This window comes from Hyperolius riggenbachi, chromosome 1 (genome assembly GCF_040937935.1).
Source record: "Hyperolius riggenbachi isolate aHypRig1 chromosome 1, aHypRig1.pri, whole genome shotgun sequence".
In the NCBI taxonomy this organism is placed as follows: Eukaryota; Metazoa; Chordata; class Amphibia; order Anura; family Hyperoliidae; genus Hyperolius; species Hyperolius riggenbachi.
In genome coordinates this window covers 208,357,896-208,377,285 of record NC_090646.1, presented here as the reverse complement: position 1 = coordinate 208,377,285, position 19,390 = coordinate 208,357,896, and the positions used below count along the sequence as shown (strand labels likewise).

General features: G+C 46.0%; 1 long non-coding RNA gene across 2 annotated transcripts in view; it reads left to right on the top strand.

Annotated features, from left to right (window-relative positions):
* Nucleotides 1–1,310: 1,310 nt before the first annotated feature.
* Nucleotides 1,311–19,390, top strand: part of LOC137547035 (uncharacterized) — a 79,570-nt gene continuing 61,490 nt past the window's right edge. For both annotated transcript variants that reach the window (XR_011026443.1, XR_011026442.1), the window contains exons 1-2: nucleotides 1,311–1,459; nucleotides 3,583–3,645. This is a non-coding gene — a long non-coding RNA (uncharacterized lncRNA). The remainder of the gene's footprint in view (nucleotides 1,460–3,582; nucleotides 3,646–19,390) is intronic.

The following is a 19,390-nucleotide window of genomic DNA, read 5'->3' as shown; positions in this document are numbered from 1 at the left end:
ACAGATGTCTGCATAGTTGTCCCAGATTTCTTTGCTCCTGTATTAGCCACTGTTGTATTTTGGTAACAGAGAAAATAAACCAATCTGTCCTGTAAAGAAGGAAAGAAATGACTGATTACAGTAAATCTTCAGCCAAATCCTTCCTGTAGGAGAAATACAACTAAGACATTTATTAGGATGCAGGATGAGTCCAGAATCGTTGATTAAGTCAATTTTCTGCTTCTGTTGATTGAAATATTGATATCCATCTGTCCAGATGGAGTAATCTTCAGCTAAATGCAGCAGGCTGAAAAGTGTTATTTTACTGGTGGTTTTATGTTAGATTTAGATATTGATTCCAGTCTATTACAATTAACTGCATAAAGGGCCTTTTCTCCTCTAGCTTACATTGTTACATTTTACAGGGAATGCATAAGGTTGATTCTCTAGCATACTGCACATATGTTGCATGTATAATTGTTATATATCCAGATACAATTGCTTCTTATGCCAAATGATGTATCGGAAATTGCCATGATTCCTCTCAAATGATGTTTCCTTGTCTTAGTTCAATAGCTGTCTGACAGACAAGTCATTATAGATCACAGAGCGTGTGTTTCATTTACTGATACTTGAAAAACAGAGATCAAGGGTGACTATCTCTTGCTTTCCAGGAATAATCACGCCCTGCCATTAAAGTGGAAGCTAAACAATCCAAATCAAATTGTTCTCCAGAGATAGCCAGTCTTTTGTTAGAGCTGATTGAAAAAAAAAATGTACCCACAGGATTCCCATCAAATTTTTTATGGATTATTTTTCTACAGCTATAAATCAAACGTGTATTGATGTGGAGTCTGGGCAAGGTCATTTGTGGCAGGGGGCTGTTGAAACTCATGAACTCCCTGTTTGTTTTGGGAACTACCAGGGCTCAGGGAGACTACAGTAAGGGCTGGTTCACACGGGCGTCTGCTGAGCTTTTGCTTGGCATTACGTTCAAACGCCAGCGTTTAAACGCCAGCGTTTAAAAGCTAGCTTTTGAAGGCTTTTGTTCTGGTGTCTGCTATTGTTTCCTCGCGTTTACCGCCTCTGAAAGCAGCATGTTGCTTTTGAGACTAGACGCAACGCTGGGATCTACTGCCAGGCTTTCATGAAAGCCTGCAAAAGCCAGCTCTAAACGCTCCCATTCACTTGCATGGGATGGCAGTAGATCCCAAAAAACGCTGCGTCTGAAACGCTGCGTTAAACGCCACAAAAACGCCCGTCTGAACCAGCCCTAACACCAAGGCTGCTTCATATGATAATAGTCCACCTTTTGTATTTATCTAGAAGTATGCTACTTTAAGAAATCCTTGATGCTTTGAAAAATGGAGGGCAAAAGAAGAGGAGGATGGCAGAGGCTAAGATGGATGGACAGTATATGTGAAGCGATGAACATGCCTATGAAACAGCTGAAAGAAGCAGTGATTGACAGATACCTCTGGTATGAAAATGTACATATGATCACGAAAAGTCAAAGTTGACTAGAAGAGGAGGAATCTACTATAATTATATATCACTCCCAGGATACTGATTGCCAGAATTGCCCCTGAATATACACAGGCTGTGCATTCAAGGGTAGCTGTACTTACAGCTGTACTTACATAGAAGAGAACCTGATATATTGTACAGTATAATGCAGATAATGCTACAGTGACACCACAGGCCAAAGGGAGGAACACACATATCCTCTCTGGTACAATTTTTTTTTTTTTAAGTCTGCAAGCAACACTATAACAAATAGCAATAATCTACAGGATGATAAAACAAGAAACAATACTATGCCTTACGTTTATAACATAGACCAGCCTTTCTCAACCTTTGTACCCTGGAGGAACCCTGCAAATAACTTTTGGATCTTAACCTTCCTGGCGGTAACCCCGAACGTAGCCTTAATTTTTTTTTTGCTGCACGCAGCTAGCACTTTGCTAGCTGCGTCAGCACACCGATCGCCGCCGCCCCACGCTCGATCGCCGCTATTCGTCACGCCGCGCCGCCCCCCCCCCCCCCCGACCCCGTGCGCTGCCTGGCCAATCTGTACCAGGCAGCGCTGAGGGGTGGATCGGGACTCCCAATGACATCACTACGTCGGTGACGTCGGTGACGTCATCCCGCCCCGTCGCCATGGCGACGGGGGAAGCCCTCCAGGAAATCCCGTTCTTTGGGCTCGCTACATGATTTAAAAAAAAAAAAAAATGCTGCGCTGCCTCCTGGCAGAATTTATTAGACCGCCAGGAGGGTTAAGGAACCCCTGCAAACTATTTTTTGATCTCGAGGAACCCCTGCATTTATTTTGCAGGAAGCATAGTCTTTAAATGTATGTGTGACTGTTTAATTCACTACCCCCTATTACAGTGCCACTCATTTAGTACAATTTAGTGCTTATTTTTACAGTACTCCCTATTATAATGTGCTCTATTATACTTCTCCCCCACGATGGGGGAAAATGCCAAGTAACCCCTGCAGAGTACTCAAGGAACCCTGGTTGAGAAAGCCTGACGTAGACATTTCGACTACACAGGGGATTTTTGATTCTCTGAGCACCATAGTTTCAGGTTCTACAGTCCATTCATTATCAGTGCGGGCCATTAATGCAAGACATTATTATTATCAAGCATTAATATAAGGCAGTAGAACTTTATCGAGACAGGTGCAATATAAAGTAAAAAAAAGGGCTCACCCTGCTCCTGCACAAACTGTGGACCCATGCTGCTACTATTCCACTTCTGAGTTATAGCAACTCAGGGGGACATGTAACTTGGGCACCAGCTATTGATTACCCTTTAATTTGTGCGGCACCGAAATCAGGCACGCAGCGCTGACGCCAAAGTGATCGACGCATCGCTGCTCTAATGTTGTGAATATCATACTGTAAGTAGGGAGGAATATTTCCTGAAAGTGTCCTTCCCAACAGAAGCAAGGTGAATAGTATTCCATGTGTCCATCAGACAGTTTATGTTTGTAGGGGCCTTGTGCTTTGTGAAGTAGTACAGTTAAATTGTCCCTGTTTCAGCAAGTCACATGTGTTAACATTAACCAGAGATCTAGGCTGAAAATGTATGTCTTTCCACACCATGGGCCAGATGCAATGCACTGCGTAACTGTGGCAATTTTATCATTACTACAGCCTGTGGAGCACTGCCCATTACCATAGCAAAGCATACGTTACCGTGCCCGTGGCGCTAACAGGTTAAAGTGTAACTGTCGGGCATAAAATCAAATATCAATTCTTTATTTTTATCTGGCAAACAAGTAATAAAGATGCTAACCAGACAATCCAAAATTTTAAAATCACTCTTATTTTTCTTCTCCATAAAACATCTTTCCCCAGTTTCCCTGGCTCTCATTTGGTACATCTGCCACACAAAGGAAGTTGCAGGGCATGCTGGGTTGTCTTTTTTTGCTTCTTTAGTATCCCCTCAGACTTAACTAATGCAACCTGATTGGTTGAAGCCTCTTTCCCTCCTGTTTTCCCTTCCCACACTTCTGTGCCTCTCTGATTGGAAAATATTTCTCATGATTCTCAAGCTACAGAGTCACACAATAACAATGCACTTTCTATTGTAGAGCTGGGTGAGAGTATCTAAAGACTGTCTGTGTTTGCATTGGACGCCCTCCTCCCAGAGTAAGGTAGGAAATGACATCAGTATTGGCTTCAGACAGAGGGAATTAAGATGGCAAATGCCTGAAACAGAATTCTCTTTATTTACTACATACAATTCACTGAAAACAAAATGTGGACAGTGCAATACATAAGTTATGTGCGTAGAGCAAGTATTTATCTACTTATTTATGTGTTGTTTTTTTTTGAGATAGTATAGCTGACAGCTCCTCTTTAAGGGAACACTATCGATTAACATGTTTTTTCAATTGAGATAGGAATTGTTTGGAAAGTGCTGCTAAGTGCGGGTGTATACATTTAAATGCTTATCTGTTTGTTTACTGTTATCAAAGTCCTTTCACACTTCATTGACGGAAAGTCTGACCAACTCTGACGGCCTACTTAATCATGAGGAGACGAGGATTCCCTCACACTACATCTGTTAACCCTGTGTTTGAGAAAGCTCTCACTGGCAGTTGCCTGTATCTCTGACTGAGCGGTCTGCAGAGAGCAGAGGACATTTTTCTTATGTTCAACGTTTACATTTGTAATTGTGTGTGAAACCTGACACCAAAGGCTTTTCATATACAGTAACTCTGCAGTCTGACATGCAAAAAACAGTGTCATATTGAAACAGAGTTTTACTTTGCAAATGAAACATTCCAAAATCTTCACACAATGAATTACAGCTTTTGCCTCTGATATTAAACATGAAAAGTAGGAAAATGTTTACACAGCTACTTAGACATTATTTGTACATTGTCATTTTAGTGTTCCTTTAACGGCCAGTGCTCCACAGGCTAAAGGCTCATACACACATCAGACCATAGTCTTTTGAAAATGAAAGATCACAGATCTGTTTTACCCCCTTCCATGTAGTATGAGAGCCATACTCTACACAGTCTATTCTATGGAGCTGAACTCCCCATCAGAAAAAAAACTTTGCAAGATGCTGCACACACAGATGCTGTACAGACACAAAAGATCTGTAGCTGCAAAAGATCTGTTCCTGCCAAAAATCCAACCCTGCAAATTGCAATGATAGTCTATGAGAACTGCAGATCATCGTACACACATGATTTAACTGACATTCATCTGCAGATCAGATCCACCAGGTTGGATTTTCAGATCTGCAGATCTGTCAGTTAAATCATGTGTGTATGATGATCTGCAGATCTCATAGACTATCATTGCAATTTGCAGGGTTGGATTTTTGGCAGGAACAGATCTTTTGCAGCTACTGATCTTTTGTGTCTGTACAGCATCTTTGTGTGCAGCATCTTGCAAAGTTTTTTTTCTGATGGGGAGTTCAGCTCCATAGAATAGACTGTGTAGAGTATGGCTCTCATACTACATGGAAGGGGGTAAAACTGGTCTGTGATCTTTCATTTTCCAAAGACCATGGTCTGATGTGTGTATGAGCCTTTAGTAATGGTAAAATTGATGTGCACTCCCTATGCACAGCACCTTTACGCAGTGTATTGCATCTGGCCCTTTTTCTAATTGGTGTACACCTTACTTGCTGGCTTTGTTTGTGGAAGTCAAAAATCAGAATGTGTAACTTGGTGCACATCTGTCTGACATGTAGTATTCCAGCCATTAACCTGTGTGCTAGGTGCGATCTATCTACTTTGCAGGGTTTCTGAGTTTTGTCAATCAACATTTCATTGGTTAGATCACCAAACTCATAGGAAGCCACCAGCTCTCTCACTGCCACTATAAATAGTACTATGGATTTTCCACTATTAGGCCTCAATTAACTAAGCAGTTTAGACTAGTTTACAGATGGTTTTTAGTCTACTGATGGTTTGGTGTAATGTTTTAGACCTGTTTTTAGACCTGGTCTAACATTCAGTAATTACACAATTCACAAAGGCAAACAAGGAGTAACCACGCCCACTTTTCTGACAGAGATTAGACCATCTGATTTCTATCGGTAAAGTAATTCTGTGAGGTATTTTAGATGTGAGGATGGGACCTTTTGAATCAATTATGCAGGAGTTTGTGTGCAGAGGAGAGCTCATCACAAGAGAAGGATGTCAGTCATAGCTACTAATTTGTGAACTGCATCTTTTGATAATTTCCCCTGCTTTACCGATTACCAAATGTTTTAGACCAGGTCTAAAAACAGGTCTAAAACATTTGGTAATAGTGAATTCCTCTTTGATGCAACTGACCAAACCATCAGTAGACTAAAAACCATCAGTAGACTAGTCTAAACTGCTTAGTGAATTGAGGCCATTGTGTTATTGTATATTTTTATATGCACTTTTGGCATAAAACGCTTTAAATGCAGTAATGCTATATTTGTTTTTTTTTTCTTATAGTGTTTATTAGATGAGATTGGGCAGGCAGTTATCAGCATAAAATGCCAAGAACAACAACATCACATGGCGTTAACCACCCTGGCGTTCTGATTAAATCGCCAGGGTGGCTGCGGGAGGGTTTTTTTAAAATAAAAAAAAAACTATTTCATGCAGCCAACTGAAAGTTGGCTGCATGAAAGCCCACTAGAGGGCGCTCCGGAGGCGATCTTCCGATCGCCTCCGGCGCCCAGAATAAACAAGGAAGGCCGCAATGAGCGGCCTTCCTTGTTTTGCTTATATCGTCGCCATAGCGACGAGCGGAGTGACGTCATCGACGTCAGCCGACGTCCTGACGTCAGCCGCCTCCGATCCAGCCCTTAGCGCTGGCCGGAACTTTTTGTTCCGGCTGCGCAGGGCTCAGGCGGCTAGGGGGGCCCTCTTTCGCCGCTGCTCGCGGCGAATCGCCGCAGAGCGGCGGCGATCAGGCAGCACACGCGGCTGGCAAAGTGCCGGCTGCGTGTGCTGCTTTTTATTTGACAAAAATCGGCCCAGCAGGGCCTGAGCGGCAGCCTCTGGCGGTGTTGGACGAGCTGAGCTCGTCCAGACCGCTCAGCAGGTTAAGGAGATCCTGAAATACAATACAGAGTAGATAATGCAGTTTATGAAGAGAACCTGCGTCGGCACTAAATGCACTGCAGGACCTCTGTGACAGTAGCGGTTCTTGTGGTGTGCACCCGTTAAACCAAATATTCACATAAATTAAGGAGAGTAGCAGACAGGGCACCAATCCAGTGATGGTTGCTGATGCTGAATACATATTCTGAAGCAAAGTGGATTGGTGCCCCATCTGCTACTCTCCTTGGTATATGAGAGTAGGTAATGCAACAGTGATTAATAATTTTTCTACATGCTGTAATATCGCTAAGCAACATGTGGATGTCAGCTATACACATGCCAAACGATTGATTGATTGATTGCTTCAGCTGATGATAGTCTAGCATGTGTACGAAGCTTGAAAAACGTTTTTGGCTTTTTTTTAGGAGCATGTGTGACAGTGTTGGGTGAGGAACAGTGATATTTTCTTGAGGCTCACTGACTCCTAGTTAATTTCATGTAAAATACTATTCCATCCAATTTCCTAGCAAACCTTCCTGCTAGCACAAAAACTATATTAACCATACAAATAGCCATATCCGATGTAACAAAATAGACATGTTCCACAACATCCACTTCTTTGATTATAATCAAGTAGGTAGATATCCCACATAACAATTAGGCAGCATGTTACCCCAAAACACAGAGAGTGTATGCAGCAATAGAGATGGCTCGTACCGCCGGTTTTAGGTTCGCGAACCTCGAACGCGAACTTCCGCAAAAGTTCGGGTTTGTGCGACCTTTCGAACCCGCCGTAGACCTCAATGGGGAGGCGAACTTTGAAAACTGGCCATAAAAGTGATGGAAAAGATGTTTCAAGGGGTCTAACACCTGGAGGGGGGCATGGCGGAGTGGGATACACGCCAAAAGTCCCGGGGGAAAATCCGGATTTTACGCACAGCAGGGTTTAAGGGCAGAAATCACATTTTATTGCTAAATTGGAGGCCTAAAGTGCTTTAAAACATCTTGCATGTGTATATATCAATCAGGTAGTGTAATTAGTGTACTGCTTCACACTGACAGACCAAACTCACTGCGTAACGCACCGCAAACAGCTGTTTGTGTAGTGATGGGCGTGCTGGACTGGTGTGCACCATGGCGAGATTGCTCTTTGTCAGTGATGTCAGGTAATGTCTGACTGCCTTATCAACTTTCGATGGTTCTTTCTATTTTTTTAAATTACTTTTTCTGCTGGCTGTTCAGTACCTTTAACGAGAATTTGTTATGGTGGTCAAATCTGACATTCATTCAAATGTGTGACTGATAAACTTTCCATATTACTTTATCACTAAGTACCATGGTGACCACGGGTAATGGCCGGGGAATCCGGGTTCGATTCCGGGCCGGAGTGGGAGCCTGAGAAACGGCTACCACCACACACCCAAGGAAGGACCCAAATGTGCCGTATAAGTAATGTGCCTGCCCTGACCGTGATTTGCAGACCAGGCATCCGTGGTCAGATGGACCCTTGAACCAACGCTGTATGCCAGAGATGACACCATTTGCCTTTTAACATCACGGTACAGTTTGGGTATCGCCTTTTTAGAAAAATAATTGCGGCCTGGTATCTTCTACTGCGGTGTCCCAAACGCCATAAATTTTCGGAAGGCCTCAGAGTCCACCAGCTGGTATGGTAACAGCTGGCGAGCTAACAGTTCTGCCAAGCCAGCTGTCAGACGCCGGGCAAGGGGGTGACTGGCAGACATTGGCTTCTTCCACTCAAAGATTTCCTTAACAGACACCTGGCTGCTGCTGTGGGCAAAGGAGCAGGAACGGCTACCACCACACATCCATGAAAGGCAGCAGGCACGGCACGCAAGTCCCGACTCAGGGAGGTAGTGACAAAAAATAACAATACAGGAGGACTCTTTCGAGGCCCTGCTGTATATGAGACGAATCCATTTTAAATCCTTTAACGACAATCTGTTATGGAGGGCAAGTCTGCCATCCATTCAAGTGAAAGGTATGCACCGACTGCCAGGTATAATACAATGTGCAGTCACAGATGCAGTGAAAGGTATGCACTGACTGGTATAATAATACAATGTGCAGTCACACAGATACAGTGAAAGGTATGCAGTGACTTCAAACAGCTGTTTGTGTAGTGATGGCTGTGCTGGACTGGTGCGCACGATGGTGAGAGTGCAGGTGATGGCGGCTTTCCAGCCCATATGGTCGGGCTGAGGTAGCTCAATGACAGAACAACAGTTACTGTCCAGCTGATCGAATTTGGTCTGTCCACAATGAAGCAACAACCTTGTTTTCTTGGGTGTGCCCCCCCCCCCCCCGAGACACTCATATAGCTGGCGGTCATTGCTTCATTGTGATACACAAGCCCCTTCACAGAGTCCTGGACCCTGTTGGTGGTGGCGGAGAAGGCAGTCAAGCGGCCTGCAGGCAGAGAAGCTGTGTGGGGACCAACTCTAGTCTTGGGGCAGGCAGTCACATGTCGTGTCAGTAATCCTGCGCTTACCATGTCAGTTGCGGCTGCCACCACTGGCAGCGCATCTGGGACTTCCGGTGCGGACGGCCGCATTGGCAGGGATGGTGTCAGCGGGGTTCCTGCGGGGATCTGGCCGCATGATACTCAGACTGTAAATTAGGGCGGACACATGCGCTGTCATCGTCGCTCCTCTTATGCTCTAAGGAAGCGTGTCAGCATGGCTCCACCTCCGGATTGGCCAAGCGGCTTGGGGGCGTGTTCTCCTGCTTATTCGGGCTTCTTAAGCGCTTTTCTGACACTTGCTCACTGTCTGCTCTAGCTAACACTTCGCAGTGAAGGCTTCAGACCTTAGTCAGTCCGTGTGTGGCTTGAACTGGCAGGACCCCGGGGATTCCATACTAGCTCAGCTTATTATATATTGATTATACTGTGTTTGACTTCTGCCTGTTTCTATGACTTCTCTTTGCCTACCGATTCTGTACCTCTGCCAATCTGATCTGTTGCCGACCTCTGCCTGATTACTCACTTTGATTTTGCCTGCCGATTCTGTACCTTTGCCAATCTAATCTGTTGCCAACCTCTGCCTGATTACTCACATTGATTTTGCCTGCTGATTTTGTACCTTACCAATCTGATCTGTTGCCGACCTGATTTGTTTGACCATTCTCTTGATCTGTACTCAGTGTTTATACTGCCTTCTACTGACACTGTCTGTAAGACATTTCCCTTTTAGGGAACGTCTGATATTTGTCTGTCTGCTAATGCTTGCACACACTAGCAGATCGTTACAGCGTGCAGGCAGAAATGCTGTGTGTGGGGACTGACTTAGTCTTCGGGCAGGCAGTAGCCCCCGGGATCCATGCCTCATTCATTTTGATAAAGGTGAGGTACTGAACACTTTTTTGACCTAGCCGACTTCTCTTCTCAATGACAATGCCTCCAGCTGTGCTGAAGGTTCTTTCTGACAGGGCACTTGAGGCAGGGCAAAACAGAAGTTGGATGGCAAATTGTGACAGCTCTGCCCACAGGTCAAGCCTGCGCACCCAGTACTCCATGGGTTCATCGCTGCTCACAGTGTCTACATCCACACTTAAAGCCAGGTAGTCGGCTACCTGAAGGTCGAGGCATTGGTGAAGGGTGGATCCGGAAGTGCTAAGGCGAGGCGTTGGACTAAAGAATGTCCGCTTGTCCAACATCACCATGAGATCGCTGAGGCTTGTCTGTCCTTGTCTGTGTGGACGTGGGAGAAGGATTACTGGCAGTGGTACCTTTATTCCGTTGTGCTGTGACATCACCCTTAAACACACTGTAAAGCATAGTTGCCAGCTTGTTCTGCAAGTGCTGCATCCTTTCTGCCTTCTGGTGAGTTGGTAACATCTCCGCCACTTTGTGCTTATACCGAGGGTCTAGTAGCGTGGTCACCCAGTACAGGTCATTCCCCTTGAGTTTTTTATACGGGGGTCCCTCAACAGGCTGGACAGCATGAAAGCTGCCATCTGCAAAAATTTGGATGCAGATGTACTATCCATCTCCTCTTGCTCTTCCTCAGTGAAGTCAGGTAAGTTCTCCTCCTGCCCCCAGCCACGAGCAATACCACAGGAAAGGTGAGCAGCACAATCCACCTGCGACGCCTGCTGCAGTTGTTCTTCCGCCTCCTCCTCAAAAAAAACCCCCCACCTTCCTCATCATCTGACTCCTCTTCCCCACATGACTCTTCCTCCTCCTCCCCCCTCTGTGCTGCCGCAGGTGTTGAGGAAACATCTGGTTCTGCTGATAATTGATCCCACAACTCTTCCTCCTGTTCCTGTTCATGCTCCTCCACAGTTTGATCCACCACTCTACGCACGGCATGCTCCAGGAAGAAAGCATATGGGATGTCACACACACAGGTACCGTGAACAGATATGCAGTGACTGATATATAATATAACATTGAGTGCGGTCATGCAGGTGCACTGAACAGGTATGCAGTGACTGGTATCAATACAATGTGCAGCTGCCTGTCACACACACAGGTACCCTTAACAGGTATGCAGTGACTGGTATTACAAATGTGCAGCTGTCACACATGTGCAGTGAAAAGGTAGGCACTAAATGTGCTGGGCCTGGCAGTGGCACAGGAATTACCAAGGACCAGCTGCGACTGACTGACAGGGCTGTATATGCAAATGTCAGTGGGCCACACACACAAAAAAAAACAACAGATCACAAGAACAACATTAGCTCTCAAAAGAGCTATTGTGGGGTGCTTTTTAGCAATAAGTATGAGCAAGGAGCAAGCTAACAAGCCTAACAAGAGCCTAACTAAGATTTCCCTATGTCTACAGCAGGTTCCTCTCCCTTCTCTTAGTTCTGCAGCCACACTGAGTGAGGGAAATGGCCGACGCAGCTGCCTTATATAAAAGGGGGAAGGGGGGGGGGGGGCTCCAGGAGGGAGTGTAGCCTGATTGGCTGCCCTGGGTCTGGTGACTGTGATGTAGAGGGTCAAAGTTGAGCCTAATGATGTAGTATAGTGGGCGGGTCGAACTCGCATATAGTTCGCGGTTCACCGCAAACGCGAACCACCGATGTTCGCACGAATCGGTTTGCGCTCGAACCATTTGGGCCATCTCTATGCAGCAAACATCACAGTTAGAAGAGTGCCCCTTAAACCCCCACTGAGAATAAGGCAAAGTTCCCCTCCCCAATCCCCAAACATAATTAGGTAGCCCCTCCCCCTAATCCCCTAAAAAATATAATTAATCAGAGGAGTTTGATTTACCCGATATAGACAGACAATTCTGTCTTGCCTGCACATTTCATGCAAATGGTGTGCAACTTAGAAATGAGACAAACAAAATTAATTAGAACCTCACTTGGCCCAACTGCAAGCTGCACATAGTTTGCATTATACAGTATATACTATTCATTGAGAATCTCTAGTGACTTATGGTGGCCATACATGGTACAATTTTTTCATCCAATCTTACCATTTCTATGTAATATAAGGGAACTGCCTAAATTATCCTTTCAATATATTCACTTAATTTACCCTTATACTACATAGAAATGGTAAGATTGGATGAAAAAATTGTACCATGTATGGCCACCATTAGGCCTTGTTCACATCTAAAATCGAAATCGATGATGGCAGCGTTTTGCGATTTTGTGCGCGAGTATTTTTAGCACTTACCGGCGCTTACCTGCGCATTGTGATTTTTTGTTAAGCGCTTTTCTAAGCACTTTTGCAGAGCGATTCGTTTTTTTCACTTCCTGAAGCAAGTCAGGAAGTGAACTCTTTGACCCAGAAAAGAATAAATACAATGTATTTATTCTTAAAAGCGCTTTTTCAACCCTTTTGCTATTTCCCTATACCTGCCATTGAGGCAAATCGCCCCCAAAATGGTACAGGTAGCGCTTTGGTAAGCGGATCGGCATTGAACCGCTGTATGCGAACACTCTCATAGGGAATAATTGCACAAGCGCTTTAAGGGCCCATTCGCTCTTGCAAAATGAAAAACGCTAGCGTTTTTTGGCAATTAATGTTAAAAAATCGCCATTCACACTTGGCGATTTTTTTCTCATTCGCGTTTAGCGCTCCTATAGCACTAATCGCGATCACTGGAAAATCGCCTGAAAATAGTGCAGGCTACACGTTTACGTTTGGCACTTTGCGTTAATCGCCGGCGATTAACGCAAATCGCCCAAGTGAGAACAGACCCCTATGGTATTATTGCACTAGCACTTTAAAAAGTGTTGGCGCTTGAGCATTTTGCCGAAATCGCCGGCAAAACGATCTAGTGTGAATGGGCCCTTAGGGCAATTTTGAAAATCGCCGGTGCTTAAAAAAAGTCAAAAGCGCCCTTAATGTGAACAAGCCCTAGAAGCATGTGAATTTGCATGCTATTTTCCAGATGCACAATCTCGCGCAAATTTGAATTCACACGCACAATCACATTTTGTTTTTTTAGCTGTTTATTCTTTGTTTTTTGTTGCTATTGACATACATGAAAATGCACACAAAAATGCATGCGAAAACAGCAGACGGCGTCCAAAGAATTGTAGCACTGCTGTCCAGATTTTTCCTGGATTCGAATTTTGCATCTAATGTAAAATGGCCCAACGAATGCATTGCCATGTGAATAAGTGTGCAGCAAATCCACAGGCATGGCTCAGACAGATGGTTGCCGGCGTACCTCCTTGTTGTATAACGTCAGGGTAGCATTGAGGTGAATGGCAGCATTCATCTAAATGATTGCCAGTGATTGCGTAAATCACCTGTGTGAACCAGCCCTACAGTGATACCTGAAATGTACAAGGGGCACTTTGGTAAAGGAGATAACCAATAAAGTAATAAAGTTTGTTTCATTTTTAATTCTGTAGCACCTACCGTCTTTCCCCTAAAATAAAACATCCCCCGAAAATAAGACAGGTCTTATATTTCAAGCAAGCTTGAAATATAAGACATTCTCCGAATATAAGGCCTAGTTCGGCCGCACAATGTGTCCCCGTCCCCTTCGCTCCCTCCATTGGCAGAGTCGCGAGCGGAGCATTACCGTATTACAGCAGAAGGAACTCACCGGCTTCCGACGTGCCCGCGTTAGCGTCTTTCCTCAGTAGCGTCCAGCTTCCTCTCCCTGGCAACGACGGCTCTAGTCATGTGACGCACGCACATCCGCGTCACATGACGTGAGCAGCCGTTGCCAGGGAGTGGAAGCTGGACACTGCTGAGGAAAGACGCTAACGCGGGCACGTCGGAAGCCAGTGAGTATCCTGCGCTGTAATGCCCGCTCGCCACTCTGCAGAGGGAAGGAGGGAGGGAAGGGCTTTACTGGGCTGGGGCTGCCATTCTGCGGCCGAGGGGACCTACGGTAGTCCAGGGCAGCACATGAGGGAGGGAGGGAAGGGCTTTACTGGGCTGCCGTTGCCGTTCTGGACAAGGTCCCCTCGGCTATGTACCAGCAGCACATCAGGGAGGGAGGGAGGGAATGGCTTTACTGGGCTGGTTGCTGCCACTAGGAAAAAAATTGTAAGCCCTCCCCGAAAATAAGACCTAGCATGATATTTGGGGCTGAAATTAATATAAGACAGTGTCTTATTTTCGGGGAAACACAGTAGTTAGACCTGCAAAGAAAAAACATTGCATGCCCACTGCTTTTCTCTGTACATATCCTTTGTACATCATCACCCCATTATACCATTCTTCACAAATGTCTCCGTGATCTGTGTTATAATAAGTGACATTAACTGTCACTTCCAGAAAACCTGAGTATGGCTGTGGACAGGGTTATCATTTCTTGGCTTCATAGCAGCAGCACAAACAGGGCCTCACTAATTTAGCAAAGCCTTTCATTTGTTACGTTTAATTATGTTAACTATATACAGTAACAGTATCCGCCCACATTGTGCTAGGCTTTCAATCAGTTTAATACACTGGCATACAGGCCAGTTTTTTCTAAGGTTTCACAAAACAGATGGCCAAAAGGCCAAAGTCTATTTTAGACCACAGCAAGTGTATAAAAATATCCCTGAGAAAGATCCCAGCTGGGAATAGAATTCTAGACACCTGGATTTTCTTTTTGATAAAAATACACATTTGCGTTTAAGCATGTACTTTGCTGATTGATTTTCGGAGCTGTGAAATAACACACTGAGTATGCTATTGTAATTAGATTTGGGGCACTTCAAACGACTTCCTTTTTTTTCTGCACAGCACATTTTTCGAATTTTTTCTGTTAAAAAATGTAAAATGTGAACAGCGGAAGCCAGCAGCAGGTAATAACATGAAACAATAGCGCAGAATAAAATGTCACAGTCGTAGTGTACTGCATCCTCATTGCCAAGTATAAAGCACAGCCTAACTCCAGGATATACCATCAGGATATACCATCTGACTGCCTAGTAGGCAGACTGCCCACAACATGTTACATTTTGTGTCAATAAATATTTTCTGATAAAGATCTCAGCTGAAAAAAATGGGCTCATGACTTAAAGAGACTCTGAAGCGAGAATAAATCTCGCTTCAGAGCTCATAGTTAGCAGGGGCATGTGTACCCCTGCTAAACCGCCGCTATCGCGCCGCTAAAGGGGGGTCCCTTCACCCTCAAATCCCCCCCTGCAAGACTTGGTCGTAGATTTGGTCGCTCCTGGAGGCAGGGCTAACGGCTGCAGCCCTGCCTCCAGTCGCGTCTATCAGCGGCGCATCGCCGCCTCTCCCCCGCCCCTCTCAGTGAAGGAAGACTGAGAGGGGCGGGGGAGAGGTGGAGATACGCGCTGACAGACGCGTGTGGGGCAGGGCTGCGGTGGTTAGCCCTGCCCCAACCAGGAAGCGCTCCCCCGCATAACGGAGGGGATTTGGGGGTGAAGGGACCCCCGTTAAGCCGCGGGATAGTGGCGTTTTAGCAGGGGCACACATGCCCCTGCTTATCTATGAGGTCTGAAGCGAGATTTATTCTCGCTTCAGACTCTCTTTAAAGTGGCCAAAATGAATAGGAACCTGAACCGAGTAAAATTATTTAAAATAAACACATGCTGTACCTACAGATGAATATTACTGTCAGAGCTATTTGTCAGAACTGAAATATCTCAGTTGCTGTCAGTTATATATCCGTTGCTGTCAGTAATAACTGAAAGGACAACTGATGTGCAAGGCAATGTCCATGTTTTCCCATGGCTCATGTGGGTGATAATACAGTTTACCAGTGTGCTGACCCAAAAGCTGTTACAGGGTTATCGCCATTTTTAAAATAGAGTATGGAGAATTCCATCGATCACAGTCAACAAAAGGGACGTGGTAGAGAAGAAAGAGATTGATAAGTAGATTACATTGGAGGTATGTATGATTTGCGTATGTTTACTTTGACTTCTTCATTCGGTTTGCTTGCAGGAAGGCAGTAATGGCAGGTTGTGTAGTCAAGAGGTGAGGAACAGAGAGAGCTGTCTGGGAAGATCACAGCCTGAAGCTCAGCGCAGGACATGATTGGCAAATGGGCTTTTGACCCAATGGTTAAAAAGTGATTTCTTTTTTCAGTAGGGGAATGCATGGGGAAGCAGGAGTACAATAGGAGTAAGGCAAGGAAAGGAATGAGATGGATATGTAATGTGAGTGGGATGAAGGGAGGGGGAGTAGCAGATTTACAGTGTGAGTGGTGGATCTAAACTGTAAGTGGGATTGAGCGCAAGTAGTAGAAGTATAATGGGAAGGGTACAGGGAGCGATTACAAAGTGTATAAAATGGGGAGGGGAATCTTGGTTGATATTTTGAAAGGTTTAATGTTAATATATTAGTGCTATGGGGTTACTATGGGGTACTCACCTCGGGAGGGGGAAGCATCTGAATCCTGAAGAGGCTCCCCATGTCCTCCTCCGCATTCTCGTTCTAGCATTTGGACCCCCAAAAGTCTGTTTTTCGGCAACTCACACATGCGCGCCATCTCCGGCCCGTTAAAGGATACCCGAGGTGAGAGGGATATGGGGGCTGCCATATTTATTTCCTTTTAAACAATACCAGTTGCCTGGCAGTCCTCCGGACCCTGTGTCTCTATTACTTTTAGCCGTAGACCCTGAAAAGGCATGCAGCAGATCAAGGACTCTGACTCAGCTGACTCAGGTTTTACTGGATTAGCCATATGCTTGTTCCAGGGTCTGGAGACACATGGGGGAGGGGGAGGAGGCTAGCGGGGGGGGGGGGGGGGAGCGGAGGTCTGCGATCAGTGCAGGAGCATGGCAAAGGTAAGCTGGGGGGGGGGCAGGAGATACAAGGGGGAGGGAGGGAGGAAGGCATGCGGGGGAGCAGGCGCTCAAAGGCAGAGAATCCTCGACATGGTGGTGGGTCGGTGGTTCGTATTGGTGGGCTTTGCAAGTTGGGGATTCCCTGCTTTTGCCGTATTAGACGCAGGGACTTTTTCTCCCCATTTTCAGGGGAGAAAAAGTGCTTCTTATATGCCGGAAAATACATTATTTACAATTAAATACGTATGGCAGCCTCCATATCGCTGTCACCTCACGTTCCCTTTAAGCTTTCTTCGGCAATAGCTGGTCCGCATCTAATGTGTGCTAATCGTGTAACTCGCAGTATGTGCAGGTGAAAGTGAAGGTGATATTGCCATGCGCTATGTGTACAGAAGTGTAATGTGCAGTATTATTGGCTTTTGATGAATCAACACCCTTGTGTGGTAAGTAGTTAAAGGAGAACCTTGAGTAGTGTCACTGGATTGGGCATTAAATAGGAAAATCATTTGTAACTTTATACTTTTAAAATATTTTTTGTCTTTCAAAAGTTGTGAGCTATGAAGTTTTAACATTCCTCTGTAGACAGCTGCCCAACAGCTATTGGAATGAGTCAGAGATAAGCAGAGAGGAATAACAGTGTTGTTTTCCAAGAAGGTAGAATGATTGGGTAATCCCTGGAAAAAACTGCTTATCACAGGAGGAAGTATTAAACAATTTCCTAAAATGTATTTAAACTGAAGACATGACACACAGGAGCAGCAAGAAAGCCTGCTATTAATTATAAACAAGGGAAAATAGATATTCAAATTAGTTGCAGAAACTGGTATTATGCAGGGAACACTTTTATTTAACAAATTCTGTATTTCTTAATAAAAAAAAATAGTTTGATTTAAAGTGAGCACAGTGGTGCATCTAGGGAAAATAGCATCTAGGGGTGCATAACCAGTAAAATTGGGGTGTGCCAGTAGTTCATCATAGGTTAGCCATACCGTAATATGTTATTAGGTTAGGTCTGGTTCACACAGACTGCCGGCGGCGTTGGGGCGGCCGGAAGCCGCGTCGTCCTGTGACGTCTCGTTCGGGGGCAGCGGTACATCGATTTGGGACAGGAAGCCGCGGCAGCTAGGCGACCCTGGACGTCGCATGCGGCTTCAAGGGCCGGCCAAAATGACACGTTAGATCGGGATCGGAACGCCGCGTTTGCGCAATCAATGGTAATCGCCTGTAGCCACGCGATGCTAAATGCTACCATTCACTTGAATGGGAGCATTTAGCCGACAAGTCCCGAACGCTTGGCAGTAAACGCCGCCAAATGTCTGTGTGAACATGCCCTTAGGGTACACAGGCAACAAAATATCCCCCAAATAACATCCAAGTAGCATGTCTCAATTAGTAGGTAGCCTATTCCAGTGAAAGACCAGACCCCCGTCACAGACTTCAATAGCAAGCAGCAGCCTATGATAATCCCCCTGTAACAGCACCCCACACCAGCCCCCTGTAACATACATCACCCCACACCAGTCCCCTGTAACAGACATCACCCCACACCAGTCCCCTGTATCAGACATCACTCCACACCAGCCCCCTGTAACAGACATCACCCCACACCAGCCCCCTGTAACAGACATCACTCCACACCAGCCCCCTGTAACAGACCTCACCTCACACCAGCCCCCTGTAACAGAAATAACCCCACACCAGCCCCTTGTAACAGACATCACCCCACACCAGTCCCCTGTAACAGACATCACCCCACACCAGCCCCCTGTAACAGACATCACCCCACACCAGCCCCCTGTAGCAGACATCAACCCACACCAGCCCCCTGTAACAGACATCACCCCACACCAGCCCCCTGTAATAGACATCACCCCACACCAGTCCCCTGTAACAGACATCACTCCACACCAGTCCCCTGTAACAGACATCACCCCACACCAGCCCCCTGTAACAGACATCACTCCACACCAGCCCCCTGTAACAGACCTCACCTAACACCAGCCCCCTGTAACGGAAATAACCCCACACCAGCCCCTTGTAACAGACATCACCCCACACCAGTCCCCTGTAACAGACATCACCCCACACCAGCCCCCTGTAACAGACATCACCCCACACCAGCCCCCTGTAGCAGACATCAACCCACACCAGCCCCCTGTAACAGACATCACCCCACACCAGCCCCCTGTAATAGACATCACCCCACACCAGTCCCCTGTAACAGACCCCACACCAGCCCCCTGTAACAGACATCACTCCACACCAGCCCCTTGTAACAGACATCACCCCACACCAGTCCCCTGTAACAGACATCACCCCACACCAGCCCCCTGTAACAGACATCACCCCACACCAGCCCCCTGTAGCAGACATCAACCCACACCAGCCCCCTGTAACAGACATCACCCCACACCAGCCCCCTGTAATAGACATCACCCCACACCAGTCCCCTGTAACAGACCCCACACCAGCCCCCTGTAACAGACATCACTCCACACCAGCCCCCTGTAGCAGACATCAACCCACACCAGCCCCCTGTAACAGACATCACCCCACACCAGCCCCCTGTAACAGACATCACCCCACACCAGCCCCCTGTAACAGACATCACCCCACACCAGCCCCCTGTAACAGACATCACCCCACACCAGCCCCCTGTATC